This window comes from Panthera tigris, chromosome B1 (assembly GCF_018350195.1).
Source record: "Panthera tigris isolate Pti1 chromosome B1, P.tigris_Pti1_mat1.1, whole genome shotgun sequence".
Taxonomy (NCBI): domain Eukaryota; kingdom Metazoa; phylum Chordata; class Mammalia; order Carnivora; family Felidae; genus Panthera; species Panthera tigris.
The window spans coordinates 186075001-186098792 of record NC_056663.1 but is presented as its reverse complement, the minus strand read 5'-3'; the positions used below and the strand labels follow the sequence as shown (position 1 = coordinate 186098792).

The 23792-nt window shown below is 38.6% G+C and overlaps 1 protein-coding gene across 4 annotated transcripts in view; it reads left to right on the top strand.

Moving 5' to 3' along the window:
* The window catches only part of LOC102959330 (cytosolic beta-glucosidase), a 131832-nt gene that overhangs the window by 5853 nt on the left and 102187 nt on the right, over positions 1-23792 (top strand). The window lies entirely within an intron of this gene.

Below are 23792 nucleotides of genomic sequence, written 5' to 3'. Positions count from 1 at the left end.
CATCATGTTTTGTTTGTTTTAAGATTTCACATAAGTGAGATCATACAGTATTTATCTTTCTCTGTCTGATTGTTGTTTATTACTTTCATGCTTCCTGCCCCCACTTCTCTTCAAGTTCATGGTTAATATACTTCTAGTCTTTTTGTATACATTTGTTTATACATTTATTTTTGAGAGAGAGGATGCGTGTGAGTGGGGGTGGGGCAGAGAGATTGAGAATCCCAAACAGGCTCTGTGCTACCAGCACAGAGCCCAACTTGGGGCTCAGTCTCACGGACTGTGGAGATCATTACCTGAACTGAAATCAAGAGTCAGAAGCTTAACCAACTGAGCTACCCAGACTCCCCCATCCATAGACTTTTATGCACACATACCCTTTTATATATACCTGAATACGAGTGTTCTATAAATGGTTTTGGCTTTTTTTTATGACACTTAACAACTATCTTGATAAGCTATAACATGTCTGCATCTTTTCTCATCAGCCTGTGCTTTTTCTTTCTTATCTTTCTATAGTGTTCATGGATGTTACATGAAAAACTAAATGTGATTCAATATATTTAACCAGGAAAAACAAGAAAAAATTGCTGTACCTCAATCATTTGTTTGGAGTATGGGTTCTATATATTAGCCTACATAATTGTACATGAGTTTTGTTGTTGTTGTTGTTGTTGTTGTTGTTGTTGTTTTTGTCACCACCAAATTCATCAGTTAAGATGAGACATTTGTTTATTTGGATGAGTATGTGCCAGCATTGTACTGGAAAATAAAAAGCATTACTTGTGCTGTTCCTTCCTGGGCCTGCCCATCTGGTAGGGGTTGCTTTCCAGGTAAGTTCACTGGTGCACAAGGTCAAGTGGTTCTTTAAAAATTATTAGGCCATCACAAAGTGCCCACGCCAGCACTCTGGGACTCATGTTAGACTCTTCCTCTTACTCTCTTCTTTATTTAACCAATTATTTTTTATTCTATCTCTTCTTAACCTCTTGGTTACATCCTCTCCTCCATTACTACTGCCTTTTCTTTAGTTCTGGAACTCACTGGCGCTTATCTTCTTGAAATACCCTTCACTCCTCCACACTCCTGCAGTCTCTCCAGCACAGTGCTTAGAGTGTGGTCTGTTCAAATTCTGACCACATCATTCCATTTTGTGAGAGATAACAAGAGCTCTGAAATTAAACTGGCTAGGTTTGAATCTTGACTCCACCAGTCAGGGATCTTGGGAGATACCTAAGCTTTGCAGGCCTCAGTTTCCTGATTTGTAAAATGAGAACAATAATAGTGTCTATCTTGGGGTTGTTGTAAACATTAAATGTGTTTATTAACATCAAATTCTTAGAGCAGTCTTGGGCAACCTGTGTGCGTTTAATAAATTTTAACAGTGATTAAAAACATTATTACTGTCTTCTATCTTCTACAGAATAATTTCTGAACTTCTGGCATGGCATAAAAAAAAACTTTGTAATTTCACCTCTCACTACATCGCCAGCTTCACCTCTTGCTTTTCTTCATTTGTATCTTCTTCCTTGACCAAGATGAAGCACATGCCATTCTTTAAATGTGCCATGACCTTCATGTACTGCTGCACACATTATTCCCTCCGCTTGGGTGCACACCTGACTATTGGCATGAGCAGAGACCAACAGGGGACAGAGGTCCAGTCTTTCCACCTTCCAAGTTGGAACTTTTCTTACTCCAACATACTGCCTCTTTCATCTCTATCCTTTATACTCTTCTTCTGAGTATGTGACTTTTCTGAGTAGAGGTAGTAAGGGGCAGGGGATGGAGAGGGGCAAAGGGAACCCCTAAAAGAGGTTTTGAGTATACATGAACAATCTGCTCTTGTATTAAATATTTGAAACAACATGCTTTTTTACATGGTGGCATTTGGACATGACTCCACGCATGTAAAGAAGACTACCATCATAAGTGGTGTTGATACGGATATTGTAGCTGTGTGTTGGTATTTTGGATGGCATGGGTGGTCACCATTGGTAATAGCTGGAGCCCTGTTTTTTCCTTCTACTGTGCTACATGGGCCTCTGCCTCGAGGTGCCCTAAACCAGCTGAGCACATCTATATTGGCTTTGGATCTTTCTCAAGGTGCCTGATCTTCCTTTCATTAGTGTGGATAATCAGAGTTTGATTGTAAAGTATGCCCAGGCCAAATACAAGGGCTTTTAAAATTGTCTGCTGTTTTAGATTATCCAGGCCACTGATCCCCCTTCCTTAGCATGGATAATTGAGAGTGGACTGGGCTGAAGAATGTTAAGCAGAACCAATTGACAAAATAAATGAGATTTTAAAAATCCTTTACATTTTAATAATAGAAAAAAAACCAAGGTGGTTTTTCTTTTCTTCTTCTTCTTCTTTTTTTTAATCTAAAAGGGCCTATTTGATATTTTGAAACTGTAAATTTATTAGGGTTTACCTTGATTCAAGACAGAAAAATATTTTTGTGATGCACCCATTTAAAAACCTATTTAAAATGTATACTAATTATAATAGGCGCTTAAAGGAGTTAGGGGAAATATTGAAAATATAGACAAGAGGTTGGACAGTTTCAAAGTCAATGTCAAATCTTCCTATACCTAGGTTTATGTTTCATCTAGGTACCAAGGGGAGGGTGGTAGTCACTTCAGATTCTGAAAATATCTGTCTTGATAGTGGAGGCTATAATTCTTCAACCCTAATGAGCAATAATCATGTAGAGAAGGGCATTTTTTGAATGTATGTGTAAGATTAACAGGGTTCTGATCGCTGTCTGAATGTCTGAGCTCATTCACTTCTCATTTTCATCCTCTTGTCTCTCCCTATGTACCCCTGAGTACAGGGAGAAATGTATTTACATGTCACTTGATTAGGAATTTAGAGGACATTTTCTCAAAGGAACAACGTTGTAAATAGGGGTAGGTGTCACTGAATACCCTTCAGGTGTGTAATGAGATAAATAGATTTTGGGGGTTGGCTTGGGAATTTCAATATAATGTAAGAGGCAATGGTGAGTTTCTGGGCAGGTGACTCATAAACAAGGTTTTTGAAACATTACACATTTTTATGTTGGGAATTGCCAAGCTAAGGCTTAAAGTCTCCCACAACACCCATGAATAATCATTTAAATACAGGCTTTGAGACTTGGGGGAAAAAGTGCATTATTTACTCTAAAGACAATAATCTTCCTTTGGAGTCATTGTAGTCTATCATACAGATGCATACTTGGGGATCTTTGAAAGAGCAACATTTTCTCTTGATGGTCCATTACTTCATATATCTTACAAATTATTATCCAGGTCTAGATTGCAGGCACGGATTAGAGATGTGCATCTACCACTCTGTAACACAGTGTGGGAGACTAGGGGTCTTTCACGGGAGGAAATATTACAAAGGGCTTTGACTATTGCCTACTTGTTTGCATGAAGAACAAGATATGGGGATGGAGGTGATGGAGACTCTAATGTATCCTTGGTTCCCCGCAATGCTGAGAACTTGGCAAATGTTGGTATACAATAAATCTTGTCCAACTGATTTAGTGAAGGGAGAACTGAGGCCTTCTCGGCATAGATATTAGACAGCTGAGACAAGCATCTGCCAGGGTCACCCCAGTGTACTCTCTGTGGCTCAACTAAAGACAAAATGCAACCACACTAAAACTGTGATATGGTTGGCTTGATGTTGGATGATGACTTTGGAGAGAAATTGTGCCAGAAGAGTCACAAAAGGTCTGTTTCCATGATGTACTGGAGGACCTTGTTCCCTGACATGAGTTAATAATTAAATTAAGAGTTTTGGGGGTTTACCAATGGCATACCCCTTTGTACTGCCAATTGACATACTGTGGAAACTTTGTAGCTGCCACAATCAGACTTTAACATGAAAAGTCCAGAAAACTCTGTATTCAGGGAGTTGTTTTGAGACATCAGCAGACATCTCCTAAGAATGAAGACTGACCCAGTGATTCCTGGGAGACCTTGAGCAAAGTCAATTCGTTTATGAGTCAAAGAAACCTCAAATTATTCTAAACGGCATTTGCTGCCATCAGAAAGTTCTGTTCTTGAATTAGCAAGCTGCTACAAGTTCCAAGCTGGTGTTCTTTCTCAGAAAGATGCTTATGGGGTATAAATCTTTTTAAGTGCATTTTATTGTACCAATTGTTTCGTTTAGAAAAAGCCCATTAGTTTGTTATTAAGTGGTCTGTTTAATAGTGTCAATAAATTCTAAAATTGGAGACTGGGTATGGTTATTTTGGATGTTTTAATGGTCCCAATTGTTTAAATTACTTGGCCTTGACTCGTTTTCTTGACCTTTGTTTGTTTTAAGGGCTTGGAAAAACTTTCCCAACTACCCAGAGTTGATGCAGTGGCTCTTCATATATGTGATACAAACATGAAAAATATTTGAATAAGTTAGCTTATTGACTTTCATAAGCAATGTGGTCTTGTTTTTGTTTCATAATTTCTTTAAGACTTACTTCTCTCAGGTGGGTAATATCTACCTTTTGGAGGTTATTGGGAATAGTGCATGAAATAACTCAAGTAATCTCTTAGCATGCAGCCTGGCATTAAAAAAAAACAAACAAACTCAGTAGATGTTAATCCTTATTATTATTTAGACTACCATCATGACCACCACCATCATCAACACCATCGTCCTCACCATCGTCTTTGCCATCAGGTGGCATGTCACACTGGGTCCTCCAGGAAGCAGAGGCCAGGATGGTGTTGATCATGCAATAAGTTTATTCTCCATGAGAGAAACTGGAGTGGGAAGAGGCTGGGATGCAGGTCTGACAAGTGTAGGAGAGAGGGAAGGAAGAAGGAATTTTGAATGAAGCATTTAGACTGCATGACAGCTCAAGGGAAAGCCCAGCCAGGTCTTCAGGGAGTCCTTGAGCCAAAGTCGCCTGTCAGGAAGTCCCCCATTTCCCAGGTACAGGCTTGTCGTGGTAGCCTCACCACACTCAGCACTGGCTGAGGTCAGCCCAGGAAAGTGTGGCCTCAGTGCAAAGGCCAGCACTTGGGACAGAGGATTTCAGGGCTCAGAGCTGGGGCCCTTGGTCAACTACTCTTCCTGAGGTTAGGAGTCTGTAAATGTGTTATTAACGCAGTCATGGTTGCGAGTGATTTTAAAAATCTTTCAATTTTTTTTTGCCATTTTATTAATCCTCTATACTAAAGCTGCCTTACTTTAACGTAAAGAAGATGTAAAATAATGAATTTAAAGTATTTTCTTTCACTTGCATTACCTGACGTGTTTGAGACTGGCCCAATCTCGGAGTAATTCCCAGCTTTTCACACTTTGCTGCGGTATTTTGTGTTACAGCTGCACCATTACTTCAACTGGACCTTTCCACGAAAAGTTTCGCTGTTCTGCTCCAACTTTAATTTCTATTTAGAAACCTGATTTGATTAAAGAGTGAAAGTTTAAGTGTTTGTAGCAGGATTCAATTAAAATAGGTCATTGTTGGGGCTCTGAAAATGGTAACTGGCCGTGGGCAAATTGGAACAAAAGTTGTAAAATTCAGTTGGATGCATCACAACATTTAACATCTTTAAGGAGGACGTTTTGCCTAATAGATTCAATTTAGAAATATTTAGTGTAGGTCATCAGCCTAAGCACCTAAAAAATGTGTTTGTTTGTTTTCTCTCCCTTTAGTTGTGGCTAGGATCAGGACACCTGGACTCTGATCTACAAAATAAACAATTTGCAGTGGGACCTTGAAGAAAGTCAATTAGTTTCTGTGACTTTACCAGTAGGTTAAAAAGGAGATTGTAATATTGGTGAATAATGTGCTTAGAGATGTTTGCATAAAAGATGCTTTGTCATTGTAAAGTATTATTGAATATTTATGGTCTATCAGACTGAGCCAAATGGCCCAGAGGAAAAAACAGTCAGGTTTATGTAAACCTTGTTCAGTGTCCCAGATACTTCAGGATGGGTGCTCTATATATGAATGAATAAATAAATGGTATAAACATTATTTTAAGTTTTCAAGGTACATCAATATCATCTGGGGTGTTAGCCAATGTGCCTGACCTATGACATTGGAAGGAAATGTTTGCCTCCAGGTAACTATTTCAATCTCATAAATATTTTTAAAGCCAGAGGCATTGATGGCACATAATGTTTTCTTAGAGTTTTGTGTCTGCAAATAAAGGTAAATTATATCTTTACCTAAAACCTACAAGAAATTATTGTCTCTCACCCACAGGGTTGCTCTGAGAATTCCCAGACTGAAATTGCGAATCTTATACATAACTTCTTTTTTTCCCCTTTCTTTTAAAAAATGTTAACATGTACTGTCTGTACAGTAGTTTTCTATCACTTTATGTGAGAAATCTGAACCTCAAAGAAATAATAATAAAAAAAACTAGCCGTAAACACTGCCCAAGGACTTAATGGATCTTCCTGAGCCACACAATGCAGATGTATTGGGACATAAATAGGTGATAGGAGATAAGAGGCACAGAAGCAATTTGTTTGGATTGGGTCACTGCTTAATCCAAATGGCTTCCGAACGAGAATTCATGAAACGTGACAGTGGGCCAGGAGGCACTTGCTGTGACATTTCAGATTCCCCTACCTCTTCTAATTAACCATTTCAAGTATACAACAAAACCTAGATCACATACAGATTTAGTAAGACCCGCCGGTACCGAGGGTAGACCTGTCTGGAGGGGATGTATGGTTCTGCTCTCCCCAGGCAATGGACTATGACTCCATAATACCTCAAGTTGGGCTTTTAATTTCTATGATACATTGGTTCTGAAGAGCATCTTTCTAAAAGACAAAAGCTATAGCAGAGCTGCTTTCCGACATACCCTGTCATTAAATGCATTTGGGTATATTGCATGTGTCTAAATACGCCTTAGCAAGTCTAATGAGATGTTTGAAAACATGAAAGCCACATACAGAAAAAGCTTGCTAACACAGGAGTGACAGGAATAATAACAATAAGGGCTGCCCCCCCCCCTTTTAACAACTATTATTTGCACCATGCCGGACATTTTACACACTTCCTATGTAATTATTCCCTTTTCACAGATGAAGACACAGACTCAATGAAGTGAAGTTATCCGGGGTGAATTAGTATGTGGGAGTTCTGGAAAAAAAATTTTAATTACAGAAAAAACCCCTCAAATTCCTATTGAGGCAGGTTGTCAGGAGTTCCTGCCCAATTAGTTAGTGGGCTCACAATTCTTTAGGGTGCAAATATCTGGACATGACCCATCCCTCCTCAAGTCAGTGTCTCCACGTTTACTCACTCCCAGCTCTTCTCACTTCTCTTGGGAAATGGGAACCAGGATTTAAAGTCTGGAGTCATGCCTCCGTATCTGCAGCATTGTGTGATCCATAAATATTTGTTGGTATGATAAAAAGATTCAGCTGACTCTGAAGACTGTGATTTCTATTAGTCAAAAAAAGGATGCCATTAGCCCCTTTGCACAAATGCCAGATTTATAAAGGTATTCTAGAAAACATATATTAACATGGAATTATTTAAAATAAGGCCATTGTATTTAACTGGCAAACAGAGTCCTTTACTTGGAGCAATTCATGAGGTAGATTTAGGAAGTCACCCCCCCCCCAACCCTCCTTTCTTTGTTTAGTTGTGTTGTACAATGAAAATCTGATTGGTGATAGGAAAATAATGAAAAGCAAATTATTGCTTATAAAATCTTTGAGTTGATTTGCTACTGGAACCAGGCCAGGCAAATTCCTAGAGGCTGAAGTTTTGTGGGGGTATTTTATATCTGCCATGATGCCACTAGGAAGTTACAGATTAACAGCATGGTGCTGTTTATAATTTTCATGTGGAAGAGGGAGGAAAAAGTTAAAGGATTTAAATGTTGCAAGGGGTATTTCTTCTGAGCAGGAGAGGTTTAAATGTAGGGCACCTTTTGCATTTTAAGCGCTTATGGTTGATCCCTTGTCCCACAGTTATGTAATAAAAGAACTTTATTATTATTTTTAAAGGGAAACAGAAAAAAAGGCTACTGAGAAAAATACTTGCCCCTGGGGGATAGCTTTTACAGTGCATGCTGTCCAGGAGTCATCTCCTCCTGCCCCAAAGTTCTAGAACAGGACGAATGCCCTTCTTAGGGTGCTGAGAGTCCAGAATGACAACTGAGTGCAGGAAACAGAGGAATTGCAACACTGTGGAGACAGGATACACTGCACGCCCAACAGGCTTGGTGGTCCCTAGCCCGAAGAGCCGGGGCAGCAACACAGTCCGCTAGTCCTGATAAGAGAACCTTGAGGAGGCCAGCAAGACAAGGTGGGCTCCTAAAAAGACTAGCTACTTTGAGATCTCCTCTTAGGAGAGACAGTATAGGCTAGAGTAGTGGGTACGAAAACCGTTTATTACCAACAATTATACGCTACCTCCCAGGGAGCCAGTTCTAAATGCATCAACTGCAACAATACATCCGATAAATTTTCTCAGCAATGCTATGAAGTAGGATGACCCAGGCGTTATTATCACTCTCATTTTGAAGATGAGGAAACAGAGGCACAGAAAGGTGGGGTGAATTGCTTGAGGTCACAGAGATCATAAGGCATAAATTTCGTATGCTTATAGAAAATGTGAATAAGAACACAGTCTCCATTCAGTGACACCTGGCTTACGATTTCACTTTCGTCAGTTACCTAAGCTTTCCTCTAAATCCTTAAAATTAAGGAAAACTCAGATTCCTCCAGTTTAAGTGGGGGTTGATATCAGTGGTAGAAAGTTGTGGGATGGAGTTCAGGACATGGTATGGCACCAAAACAACAGAAGTGGGAAGGTCGCTGTGGCCTCCTGCCACTTCTCCCCTGACAGAGGTCATAAAATGCTCGTGTGAGAGGCGCCTTCCCTACACCTGCAGGAAAGGAGCATCCTTATCTTTGAAGACAGAGGGACACTGAGAAGAACCAGAATAAATAGACCTTGCCAACTTTCCCCCAGTTTCCTCCCCTTACCTCATGCTCCGTGACCTATCATATTCCCCCACAACTGTCCACTCTTCACCAAACCTAGCATAAAAATACTCAGGTTTAACCATTTCTCCACGTCTTCATTTCCTCCGAAGGCTCCCAGGGCATGTAAAACTTAAATACATGCTTTTTGCCTATTAATCTGTCTTTGTCAGTTTATTTTTTAAAAACAAATTTTAAATGTTCATTTTTGAGAGAGACAGAGCATAAGTGGTGAAGGGGCAGAGAGAGAGAGAGAGAGAGAGAGAGAGAGAGAGAGAGAGAGAGAGAGAATCTGAAATCCAAAGCAGGCTCCAGGCTCCGAGCTGTCAGCACTGAGCTGGACACAAGGCTCAAACCCATGAACCGTGAGATCATGACCTGAGTCAAAGTTGGACACTTAACCGACTGAGCCACCCAGGTGCCCCTCTGTCTTTGTCAGTTTAATTTTCAGACCCAGCCAGGCACCCTAAGAGGGTCGAGGAAAACTTTTTTTCCTTCTCTACAGACGTAGAGTGCTTGCCAAAGTGCCTGTGCCATTGTAAGGCTTAATGAATGATAGCTATTATTATTATCATGATGCTTTTTCCAGTATACTGTTCCATTCTTCCAAGTGGGGCTCAGATTAGCATAGCGGCAATCAGAAGCTGAAGCCGGTTCAGATTACCGCAGTGCTTTGATGGATGAAGAGAAGCGTGGGGGTTTTTCTTCAAAGACAGAGAAAAGTGTCTCACTAGATAGCATGTTTCGATGCATCAATGGCTGAATGCAAAGAGACTTAATTGAAAGATAAGAATAATTATAGCAGAATAGCAGAGGCAAAAGCAGTTAAGACAAAAAGCTGCATATGTTAAACAGGACTAAAGTAAATGAAAGGGGAGTGTGAGAAGCCTTTGTAGCTAAAGACATTAGGATCATCAGAAAACAACAACACGACAAGTGCAGAGTTGGAGTTCAAGGGTCAAGTCCCACAAGGAGGACTGAAATATTTCCTCTCACCATTTATTTCTAGAAGAATTTATCACTTCCCCGAATTACTAAATCAGTACTTAAGTTACATCCACGTTCTATTATACATTACACAGTGCAGTCCACATGTGGCACACTCAGGGCACATTCTTCTTCTTTTTTTCTTTTCTTTTTCAAGTAGGCTCCATGCCCAATGTGGGGCTTGAACTCATGACTCTGAGGTCGAGAGTCACATGCTCTACTGACTGAGTCAGCCAGCCGCCCCTCAGGGCACACTCTTAAAAATAATTTTGTTTTTTTGGGCTCCTGAGTGGCTTAGTCGGTTAAGCATCCAACTTCATCTCAAGTCATGATCTCACAGTTTGGTTCATGGGTTTGAGCCCTGTGTCAGGCTCTGTGCTGACAGCTCAGAGCCTGGAGCCTGCTTCAGATTCTGTGTCTCCCTCTCTCTCTGCCCTTACCTTCCTTGCACTCTGTCTCTCTCCCTCTCTCTCAAAAATAAAATTAAAAAATATTAAAAATAATATATATAATGTGTTTTTTTTGTTTTTTGTGTTTTTTTTTTTTTTGCCCACTGTCTCTTCACACTTGGTGGGGGTAGCTCTTGTCTTCTCTTTAGAAATAAACACAGGTGGGCGTAGTGATATTAAGGCTTATTGTATGCTGGAGATTTTCTGTCTTTGCTTAAAAAACATTTGCTTTTAACATTTATTTATTTTTGAGAGAGCACAAGCAGGGGAGGGGCAGAGAGAGAGAGAGAGAGACAGAGAGAGAGAGAGAGTCTTAAGTAGGCTCCACGCTCAAAATGGAGCCGGATGCAGGGCTCGATCCCACAACCCTGGGATCATGACCTGAGCCGAAATCAAGAGTCGCAAGGTCAACTGACTGAGCCAGCCAGGCACCCCTAAAAAGGAAAATGCTTAAGGCAGTTTCATGACATCTGATTATGGTAGATATTTAGAAGGAAGTCTTTTTCTCCTAGACATGCCTGTGGCTTCCTCAGGGTCCTGCCCATTGCTGTGGAGTGCCTAGCATCCTGGGTACAGGTGAAGCTATCTGCTCTGGTTCATCACTTGCTCTCCAGCCATTTGCCTTAGCTTCCATCTGTTTAGGGAAAGTCTGTTCTGAAGCATTTAGCTGCATTAAAGATGTTTGTTTTCAGGTTTCTGCCTTTTCTTAAGATAATGTTAATAACACATTTTTCCCCTTAACGATCATTCTGCCTTTATTTTCTGTTTACTGCAAGATTTAGTCAGAATTAAAAAAAAAAACATTGACTTATTTTTTTCTTGTTAATCTTCCTCTCCCTCCCTCCCTTCCTTTTCTCTTCATTTTTTCCTTTCTTCCTTTTATGTTTAATTGTCAGAGAATGTAGCCTGCATGAATTCTAATATTTGTTAATACTTCAAGGTATTTGAAAAATAATTTTCTGTTTGTTGAGTAACAATCTTTTCTCCCATATGTCTGTCTGTATCTTATGTTATATACACATACATACGTATACACCTATGTATATAAAGTCATACAGAGACATCTGTCTGTAAGAGAATAAGCTTATATACTATGTTAATCAAATTCTCTTTCTCTGTCATTTTCTGAGAGCATTTCTCCTGTTAGTGGAGTTTTCAGTATATCCCTGTTTTTATCACAGGTTTTTTCTTGTATATTTCAAAACTGTATTGATAGATGCACAAAAGTTCATGATTACTATATAATTTTGGTGGGCTATAACTTTTATTAATATGAGAGTATTACTCTTTGCCCCATATGATTTTTTATTTATATTCATTTTTTTACATTGTTCTAAGTTTTATTTATTTAAGTAATCTCTTCATCTCACTTGAAGCTTGAACCCATGACTCTGGGACTAAGAGCTGTATGATTTTCTGATGAGCCAGTCAGAATTAATGTATTATTAATTATATAATAACATTAATAATTATACAATCAATAAATATAATTAATATAATATTAATATTGCAAAATCCACTTTATTTTTATCAATATTTACATGGTAAATATTTTTCCTCTTCACCTTTATTTTGTTCAAATAGGACTATTTAATGGGTTTATGGTTACCATGGTTTCAACTTTTTTCTGCCATATTATTATTTTATATTTTCTATGTAATGGTTTCCATTTGCTTTCCCCCTCCTCCTTCTACCCCCACCCATTTATTTTTTCTTTACTTTTTCCCATTGAGTGCGGTGTATCCCAGTGGAGGTGCTGTTGGCATTTCTCGGTTTTGTGTGTGGCTTCTCTGCACTGGGCAGGCCTTCCTTCTTGGCCCTGCCACTAAGTATCAGTAGCAGCCCAGTCCCTGGGACGATGGACAGCACACTTGGACATTATCACATGCCTCTGGGTGTTCTACCACTCCTAACCTGGAAACAGGGTAGACATAGGCCTCCAATCTCTCTTCTCTTGTAATTCCAAATTTAATGTTTAATTTTGTCTTCATAACATGTACTTAGATTAAAAACTCAGATAGTGCTGTGAGAATTATAACACCCAACAACCAAGAAAGATCTTTTATGTCACTACTCTCAACTTCTTACTTAGTTTCCCTAAAGCCGAGAGTCCTATCATCTTGTTCTAGTATTTACTTTTGTGTTTCTAAATAGCATACATAGTCATTATTTGATATTGTAGTTGAAAATATAACAGTGACTTCCTATTTAAAAAATTTCTTTTTAATATTTGTTTATTTTTGAGAAACAAAGAGAGACAGAACATAAGTAGGGGAGGGGCAGAGAGGAGACACAGAATCCGAAACAGGCTCCAGATTCCGAGCTGTCAGCACAGAGCCTGACATAGGGCTCGAATCCACGAACTCTGAGATCATCACCTGAGATGAAGTCGATGCTTAACCGACTGAGCCACCCAGGTGCCCTGTGACTTCCTATTTTGTAAGATGAGTTATTTTTTCTTTTAAGCTTGCTGTAGCACCATACTCACAAAGCAAACTTTTTCATCTCCATTTTTTCCCATTTTGTTATATAACACATTTTGTTTAAATCTTCATTCAGTTTTTACATCACTGTTTTATATAAAAATTGTGCACAAGTGAGCCACTTAACGTCCTCTGGTTGAGTTTCTTTTCGTGTATGGTTTTGTTTTGCCTGAGAGTTAATGATTGGCTGTTGTTGATGGCTTCCTGTTCTGGGGTTCTTTCACTAATTCATCCCCACACTGTTGGCCAGACACATCGGATGCTTTATCAGTTTCTCATTTCTCTCTTTTTTTTTTTTCCTTTTTTTTTTTCCTTGGAGACAACTTTTCTGGAACCCTCCACCCTCCTGTGACATGATATTGAAATATATTTCCATAGAGTATAATGTTTTTTCTTATCACTTTGGGAGCCCTGTCCCTTCTGAAATAGCTTTGGACACCGAATGCTGCGAGTAGATCAGGGAACCTTTGCTCACCACAACTTCAAAGTTCCACATAGAATAGTTATGTTTAATACATTTGAATGTTAATTGCCAAAATAAACACATTTTTGTCTGAAAGTACACCAGGTCCTAACTTATAAATGGCAATTACTTGAATTTTTAATCACATTTCATTTCTCAAATAATTTGCAATAACTTATGAGCATTAAAATAACTTCTGCATATTTCTGTGAAGTGATGAGATAGCAAATATCAATATTTATTTTTAATGCTAAACACACCTCACAGAAGCCATTTTACTTAGCACATACTACAGGTAGCCCCTGCTTTCTGAAAGTTTATGTTATGCCACTGCTCTGCATTAGTATGGTAATGGGGTCATGGTTTTTTTCGTAAAAGTGGAACGTGGTATGCCAACAGGGGATACTCTTCACTTTATGCCATTTCAGGTTACGAAAGATTTCCTAGGAACGCTCTACGTTCAGATAGCTGGGAACCTGTATTTCCATATGTCATTTGTGGCACACGAGAGACATAGATAAATGAGTGAAACCTGGGCCCTGCCTTGACAGAGCTCAGAGTGGAAAGGAGACAAAGGTATTTTTAAAGATGACTCAACATAATGTGTTAATTGTACAGAGTGTGCACTGAGGAGGGCGTTGGTCTAATGTGGAGTCAGGGAATACTTCTAAAAAGAGGTGATGTGGCAATGTCAGTTTTGGGTGTTGAAGCAAGAGTACACACACACACACACACACACACACACGTACACATATGCTCATACACTTACTTATTTGTATCTGACATGGTTTCTTTTTATGCAGAGGACTGAAGTCCAAATAGATCTATGTCCTCTCAGAGGGTATTGTCATGGCAAAAGTGAAAGTGACACGGCCCCACTTGTAATGATGTCTTCCAAATCAGGAAGCCAAGGGTCCCATAGACCTAGTCATGCAAGTATGGACACGAATCTTAATTGTAGGCAAGTTTGCAAATATTTTTAGTTAGAGTGATTCCTTTGTATGTCCTCTGGTATCAAGAGTAGGCCATGGAGAGAAGAAAAAAAGAGCAACTGGTCACTTTTTGTGTAAATGTAGTTAGTGTTCGTTGCGTTGCATCTAGAAGAGAAGAAAAAGAATATCTGTTGAGCCTGTACCTTCTGCCACGTACCTTGCTAGTAGTGCTTTTGCTTTCGCTGAGTTGATCTTACTAGAACCCCATGAAGTAGACACTCTCTTCCCACTTTGTATGTACAGAGCAGTGAAGTAAAGGGTAGAGACAGGATTTAAACTCACCCATGCCTGACTCTAGAGTGCTATTTTTATAATACTTGGAAGCCTTGGAAATCTTTGATTTTAGGTTTGTGGGTGATATCAATATTTTACATTTTTGTGGGAATCCCTTCTATGTCCTAACATGGTGAGGACTTTAGAGACAATTTATTTTCTTCCAAGTAATTAAAAAAAATAGGGGCGCCTGGGTGGCTCAGTTGGTTAAGCATCTGACTTCGGCTCAGGTCATGATCTCACAGTCGTGGGTTCGAGACCTGTGTCAGCTCTGTGCTGACAGATAAGAGTCTGAACCCTGCTTTGGATTCTGTGTCTCCCTCTTGCTCTCTGCCTCTTGCCCGCTTGTGCTCTGTCTCTCTCTGTCTCTCATAAATAAAACTGTTTAAAAAGTTTAAAAGAAAAATAAATAAAAGAAGCTTATAATTTCTTACCAAAAAATATTGCAATGATCTGCTAACTGGGGGGTCTTTGTGTCTCTACTGCGTTCTTTCTGCAGTTCACCCTCAGCATTGCTACTGAATTATGCATTTGCTTTTTCCCTTATCAGGTCCACTGTGAGAACTCTTAACTCATTTTTCAACACTTGCCTTAAGTATTTCTCCTGCGCAAGTCTATCTGACTCCCAATGACAAAAGTAACTCTTCAGTGCTTTCTTCTTGATTCTCTCATAGTGTTTTTACAATATGTTAATGCAACTGTTATCTTGATGTAGTCTAAGAATTTAGTTGTCTGATATCAGCTAGATTGTGAGTTTGAGATGTTTTGGATATTATACAAATGGAAATGTATCATTGTAAGTTTTTTGTAATTTGCTTTTTCCCTCTCAATATCATATCTGGGAGATTTATGCATGTTGATCTGTATACATGTAGTTCATTCACTCCTTACTCCAGTATAATCTTCATGGTATGACTGTTCTATAGTTTATTTATTCATTTATTGATTAATTGTCCTGAAAAGGAAATTTCAGCTGTATCCAGTGTGGGTTTTTGTTGTTGTTTTGTTGCAGTCATGGATATATATGTCTCCCGGTTTGCATTTGTAGTAACAGGATATATGGTGCTATGCGAATTATTAGGTTTTGGTTTATGTGCTTCTTCAACTTTACTAAATATTTCCGTATTGCTCTCTTACCAGCAGTGTATAAACATTGCTGCCATGCAACAATCTCTCTAATGCTGGATATTGCCCAATTTTTAAATTTGTGCCAACTGTGTGGGTGTAGAATGGTATCTCATTGCGGTTTTCATTTGCATTTTCCAGATTTTTAATGATCTCTTACATTTTTTTAAATGTTTACTAGCCATGTGTTTCTCCTTCTGTGAAGGAACTGTTTACATCTTTTGTCCATTTTTCTATAGTCTTGTTGGTCTTTTTAATTGAAATATCCAAATGCAATTGTGGATTTGTCTATATTTTGCAGTTTTGTTAGGTTCTGCCTCGTGAGTTTTGGATCTCTGTCAGTAGGTGCATAAACATTTAGGATTGTAAGTCCTCTTGATAAATTGACCCCTTTAATTTTGTGAAATGACTTTTGTTATCCCTAGTAATATTCTTGCTCTGAAGTCTACCCTGTTATCATTATAACGATGCTACTTTTCTTTGGTTAGAATTAGCATGGTATGTCTTGTTTCACCCTGACACTTTTAACCTTCTTTTGTCTTTATATTTAAAGTGGGTTTCTTGTAGGGAGTATGTAGCTGAGTCTGGCATTTTTATCCAATCTGATAATCTCTTTCAATTGTTTAGACTCGTTTACATTTAATGATATTATTGATGTGGTTGGGTTTAAATCGACCACCTTGCTATTTGTTTTCGATTTCTTCCATCTGTCTTTTATTCTCATTTCCCTCTTTTCCTGCCTTTCTCAGATAACTTATTTTTAATGACTCTATTATATATTATTTCTTGGCTTACTAGCTCTAACTCTGTGTTTTATTATTTTAGTGTTTCCTGTAGGATTTATAGTATACATCTTTAACTTGCTACAGTCTACCTTCAAGTGGTATTATACCACTTCATGCATAACTAAAGACTTTTACAGCAACATCCTTCTATTTTTCCCTCCCTGGCCTTTGTGTACTGTTGCCATACGTTTTATGCCTACATATGTTATAAACTCTATATTACAGTGTGATTATTTTTCTTTACTCAATAAATTATCTATTAAAGAGACTTGAATAGTAGAAGAATCTTATGTATTCGCCCATGTAATTACCATTTCTGGTGCTCTTCATTCCATCGTGTAGATCCGTACCTCCATCTGGTATCCATTGCTGTCTGCCTGAAGGACTTGCTTTAATGCATTGAGGGTTTGCTGGTGATGAATCCTTTGAGCTTTTGTATGTCTGGAAAAGTATTTAGCCTTCATTTTTGGAACATATTTTTACTGGAATAAAATTCTAGTTAAATTTTTTTTTCCCCTTTCATTATTTTAAAGATGTCACTCCATTGTCTTCTTGCTTGCATGGCTTGTGACAACAAACTACTGTATTCTTATATTTGTTCCTCTAGACATTACACATCTTTATCCTCTGGTAGCTTTTAAGATTTTTCTCTTCAGACTGGTTCTGAGCAACGTGATTATGCTTTGGCATAGCTTTCTTCGTTTGTCTTGTGCTTGGGATTCACTGATCTGGGATCTGTAGGTTTATAGTTTTTGTCAAATTTTTAAAAATTCAGCCATTATTTCTTCAAAAAATTTTTTTTACCCCTTCCTCTTTTTCTCCTTTGGAGATTCTGATTACACGTATATTAAGCTAAATGAAGTTGTCCTAGGGGTCGGTGATCCTTTGTTTACATTCGAGTCTTTTTTCTCCCCCTCATGTTTCATTTTAGAGGGTGTCCATTGCTATGTCTTCAAGTACACTGAACTTTTCTTCTACAGTGTTTCATCTGCTGTTACTCCTATCTGGTGTATTTTTCATCTCAGCCATTGTAGTTTTTATATCGTGAAATTCAGTTATATCTGTCAGTTGAGCGTCTGACTTCGGCTCAGGTCATGATCTCGGGTTTGTGAGTTCGAGCCCGCGTCAGGCTGTGTGCTGACAGCTCAGAGCCTGGAGCCTGCTTCAGATTCTGTGTCTCCCTTTCTCTCTGCCCCTCCCCTGCTCATGCTGTGTCTCTCTCTGTCTCAAAAATAAATAAAAACATTAAAAAATTAAATAAAATAATTTAAAGAGTAAAATAAGACTGAGAAACCATCAATGCCTGGTCCCTTTCCATGTTCCTCTCTCTAGAGGAAGCCCCTTTAACTCTTTCAGGTAATCCTTTTGGTATTGACTTTATTTATTTATTTATTTATTTATTTATTTATTTATGTTTATTTTTGAGAGAGAGAGTGCAAGTTGAGGGGGAGGGGGTTAGAGAGAAGGGGGTACAGAAGATCCAAAGCGGGCTCTGTGCTGACAGCAGCAAGCTGGGTGTGGGGCTGGAACTCACGAACCATGAGATCACGACCTGAGCTGAAGTTAGATGCTCAATGAACTGACCCACCCAGGCACCCTGACCACTATATTTTAAACATTCTTATATTACCAGTTCTTGATTTTTGTCCTGTTGTAGGCATAATCTATTGACTTCTCAATGTGAAAGGTGAGGATTTACCCACTTGCCCACTTTCTCTCCCTTAGCCCCCTGCTTTTCACTGACCCTACGCACAATTCTAATAGCATAAAAAGCGGGGAGTTACTGCTAACTTGTTATAGAGTTTCTGTTTCACAAGATGAAAAGAGTTCTGGAGATGGATGTGGTAATGGTCCCACAATGGTATGAATGTTCTTAATGCCACAGAACTATCCAACAGAACTTTACACTAAAAAATGGTTAAGGTGGTAAGTGGTTTTATGTGTATTTTACCACAATTAAAAAATATTCTTATCAGAGCATATACTGTAATGTTTACAGATTGAATGGAGGAGTTTGAATGGATACAGATGAAACAAGATTGGCACCATGTTGAAAATGTTAAAGCTGAGCCACGGGTTCATGGGGCTTCGCGGTATTATTCTGTCTACTTTTGTGCATGTTGACAATTCCATAATAAAAATTTATACTTGAAAAAAATCATACTAGATATTCTATGAGTTTAATTTTCTTGGAGAACTTTTTCTTATAGCTTATGACATGCTTACATGGGCTGGTTAGTCCCTGGGTTTGCTGCACAGCTGTATCCTTGGAGGTCTCTTTTTACCATTAGCCCAGACATACCCTTTCTTGATCTTTTTCTGCTGAATTCCTTGTTTCCTGGATCCTAGAATTTTCTCTCTTAGTATGTATGATTATTCTGGTGAAATTTATCCTCCTGTAATATCCAATGAGAGGAAATTTTTTTTCAATATCCAATGAGAGCTCATATGTGTGATAGTATCTTTTTTCATTATCACACTTGATTAATGGTTGGAGGGTTGGATTTTTGGTGCAGACATTGAGGAGTCATTTCCCCCTTCCACCCAACTTTGTGTCAAGCTAGTTGCTTTGTTGCCTCTTTCTCAGGTAGGGTTTGTTTCTTATTTAGAGTGTGGCGTCCTTCCATTGCCAGCCTTATGTTAACATCTTCATGTGGCTTCCCATCTTTGATAAGATTTAGACTTTGCTACTTTCTGCCTGGTCCCAGAAGGCCATTAAAATGGCAGCTCACATCATCTGGGATTGGCAGATGCTCTCAGGACAAAAGCCTGCCTCGTTATTCATTTGTGCTTCTGAATTGCCTCACTCACTTTATTTTTGAGTTACCTACCATCCCACCAGATCAGTGGCACATTTAAAAATGTAGTTCCTATATTTCATCCAGAAACTGTAGTTGTCTGAAGGATGTCTCAGGGTATGTAGTCCATCTGAAAATGGTAGTCTCATTCCTTATAAAGGACAGTCACACTTTTAGAATACGGGCATAATTGCATCTAGAGAAAATCCGTAGTGAACAAGTGAGTTATTGATACCACTAATTCAGCAAAATTTACATTAATGTACTGATGAGTCCCACCCACTATATGTTTTTTTTATCAAAATAACAATTATAATGGTTAATTAAAATTCAAATTTTAGTTTCTCGTGGAAACAATATTGCCTAGATATGCTCTAACTAGTGTACGTGTAGGATGAGCTGCTCCACATTTTCCTACTAACTGACATTTACCTTTCAAAATTGCCAGAATTTGTTTTATGCACTTTCAATGGAGTATTTTCCAAAAGGTATAATAAATCATGTTATGCACTTCTTAGGCTCTATAAATTGACTAGCACAGGCATCAATTGACTCTTCCTTCATCACTCAGAGTAATTGTTACTAAAAGTAGCATATTTCATTGGAAGGACTTAGACTTCAAAATCGGGCAGATCTGGAAATACAACTTGGCTTTGCTACTTACTACCAGTGTGCTCTTAGACAAGCCACTTACCAGTGCTGGGGAAGCCAGCTTGTACTGGTTCACCAGTACCTACTGTTAAGCTTTCAGCAATTTTGTGAGCTGATTCTTAACATATTCATGATTCAAAATTAAATTATAGAAATTTACTAAATTTTATTATTCCCCATGCCCCTGTAAATAACCCAAGGTTACTTAGCTTATTCTTGTATCTGTATAGAAGAAATACTATATAATGCTGGGCTACCATTCATCTCTTCCCCACCCACCTTCAGTGCTATCCCCTTGATTGCTTGAATTTGGCCATGGTGGAAGTATTAACACTGTAGGAATTGGCCAAGTGCTGCCAAGTCAGTATTTAATGTATTGTTTTGTTGATTGTCAAGACCTAAGAGAGTGATAGAGACAATCTTAATAATTCAGAGTAAAGTTAAAAGTGTGTCACATCTGTAGCGTTACATTGTAAGTAGGACTGATGTTTGAGGAAATTTTCCAGTGTTTGAAAACATTATCCAATTCAGTGAAGACGTAGCTCATATCACTGATGAACAAGTGAAATTCTGTTGTTTTCCTTTTATCTTGCCTGTTAATTTAAGCAAACATATCAGTTAACATTCACATAAGAACTACACACATTTGTTAGGTCGCAGCCATAGCTTGGCTACCAATATAAAAATTTGGCAAAAACCTAAGTGAGCGTTCTATGAGAATCAGTTGGCCATATGGAATTTATAGAAAGAGCATTACATATTATTTGGAAATTGTGTATTACATGGCTTTTGTGTCAATAAAATTTCTAATTAACATATGTACACATACTTTATTTTTATTTTTTTTTTAAGTAAGCTCTCTCCCTAATGTGGGGCTTGGACTCACAACCCCAGGATCAAGAGTAGCATGCTCTACCAGTTGAGCCAGCCAGGTGCCCCCACAGTTTTAAATGTATAGCCAGTTGTTAATATTTACTAGAACACTATTGCTTAAACTCTCTGAGATTAAGCTCTTCATCTGTTAAATCACTTATCCAAAACTATGAGCACCATACTTGACTAAATTGTATTTTAGTATTCATACCTGTTTCCTTCTAAGGTTGGATATCAGTATTTTCCCCCATCCCTCTAAACCTCATATATAGACATAAATTGAGAGCCATTGGAATGTATATAGCTTTTTGCCTCTATATTATGACTCCAGAGTATAGTAATTTTTAATATTCATGATTTCTTTGTATAGATACTTAGTATCCTACTTGATTTCAACTGTCATTTTTGCTCTTGTCAGAGCTCCTCCTTTTACTAGCCTCTTCTGTCTCCCCATGGTCCCCTCCCATAACTTACAGCCTATTCTGTCCTTGTGTGGGTCCAAAACCTAATACCCAATCCTGTTTGAATTGTATGCACAATATGAGTAAGTAGATGCTAAGTGAGACCTGAAAGACCTTCCTGTAATTGCTTTGGTCTAGTCTACTCTATCTGTGACCTCCTTTCTTATATAAAAATTATTATGAAGGGCACCTGGGTGGCTCAGTCTGTTAAAGCATCATACTCTTCATTTTGGCTCAGGTCATGATCTCACAATTCGTGAGTTCGAGCCCTGCATCAGGCTCCATGCTTATAGTGTAGAGCCTGGTTGAGATTCTCTCTCTCCTTCTCTCCCTGCTCCTTACCCGCTCACACATGCGTGCACACACACATGCACACACTCTCTTGCAAAATAGTAAATAAATACACTTTAAAATAAAATAATTGTGAAATATTTTAGACACATTAAAAGGGTTGGGAATCGGGGCGCCTGGGTGGCTCAGTCAGTTGAGTGTCCGACTTCAGCTCAGGTCATGATCTCACAGCCTGTGGGTTCGAGCCCTGCATCAGGCTCTGTGCTGACAGCTCAGAGCCTGGAGCCTGTTTCAGATTCTGTGTCTCCCTCTTTCTCTGACCCTCCCCTGTTCATGCTCTCTCTCTGTCTCAAAAATAAATAAATGTTAAAAAAAAAAAATTAAAAAAAAAAAAAAGGGTTGGGAATAATGTAATAAATACCTACCCGTATGCTCCTAACCCAGTTTAAGGAAGGAAACATAAGAATTGCAGTCACACTCCTCCCAGGTTCCATTACCCCTTTTTCTCCCCAACAGTAACCACTAGCCTGAATTGACCATTCCCAGGCATGTTATACGTTTACCTTGTATCTATATATTCAGAAAATACACGGATTGTTTTTACATATTTAAAAATATACAAAACATGATAAATGTATATGTTCTTTTTTTCGTATTGTATATATTCTTTAAAAAAATCAGTAGGCTTCATATTTTAGAATAATTTTAAGTTTACAGGAAAATTGGGCAGAAAATCCTGAGAGTTTCCATATACCCCATTCCCCTAGTTGCCTTACTAGTAACATCTTGCATTACTGTGGAACAATTATTACGACTGATGAATGAATATCGATGCAGTATTATTAAATAAAGTTCATAGTTTATGGGTTTTGATAAATATATCCACAATTACATTATCATGTAGCATAGTCTTACTGCCCTAAAATTCTGAATTCCATCTCTTTATCCCTGGATACATTCTTTTGAATCTCAGTTTTTTTGTTTGTATAACTTCATAGTTTTGAGGCTGAGTCCATTTGGAGTCTAATAACAAAACACCATAAACTGGAAGGCTTATTTCTCACAATTCCAGAGGCTGCAAGTCTGAGGTGAGAGTGGCTGGGCAAGCGCCTCTTCTGCATCACAGATATCTATGTTTTCACATGGCACAGAGGACTAGGGAACTCTGGGGTCTCTTACAAGGGCACCAACTCATTCATGAGGGCTCCACCCTCATGTCTGAAGCACCTCCCAAAGATCCCACCTCCTAATACCTTCACATTGGCCATTAGGATTTCAACGTAAGTTTTGGGGGATACAAACATTCAGAGTGTAGCACAGGGTTACTCTCTGATTCATTTCCCTTAACTGCTGATTAGTGTTTCCTCTGTATGCTTATACCTCAAATTAATGATCTGTTCTACTGTTGGTAGAATGTAGGTTGTTTCCAGGATTTTGTTAGTACAGACGTCTCTGCCTCAATGATCTCATATAATCTCTTTGTGAAAATACATGAGCATATCTCCAGGGTATGTACCTAGAAGTGGAATTAGGGAGTCACGAGATTTTTAAAGTTACTCCTTTATACCATAGAATGCATTTTAACTACCATTTTAAACAACATTTCTATGTGTACAGATATTCCAAATCTAATGCAATTTTTACTTTCTGTTCTTCTAATGTGCAACACTCTCTCTTTCCTGTGAGGTTTTGGATCTTAGCTGCCCTTTTTCTATTTTGTATCCACCCCCACTTCCCAGCAATTCATCTTGATGACCCAACTTTTCCTTTAGGTGTCTGTCTAAAAGTCATTTTTCTAAGAGACCCCCGACTCTAGTCCACATCTGGATAAATGCCCCTCCTTGGTTTTCTGGCAAAGCTTTTACCTCAGCTGTTTTGCAGTTGCCCATAGCTAACTTCTCCAAGGACAGGAAGCACAGCAGAGTTCGCCCTGGTATCTCCTGTGCTCAGCATAGAGCCTGACACATAACATTTGTGGAATTAATGGAGGTATGAATGAATGAATGTAGGACACTAATATCATGTCAACAGCGGCAGAAACTAGTGCCCTCCCCACAATAATTGACTGGACCATTGCAGGCTCCAGTGGTAACTAACAGAAAATAGGGTTCAAGTGTAGAGGGCCAAAGACAAGGTCCTGAGACTCCATCAGGCACAGCAAGGACAAGACGTGTCAGTCATGGCCAGGAGGAGATATTTTCAACTC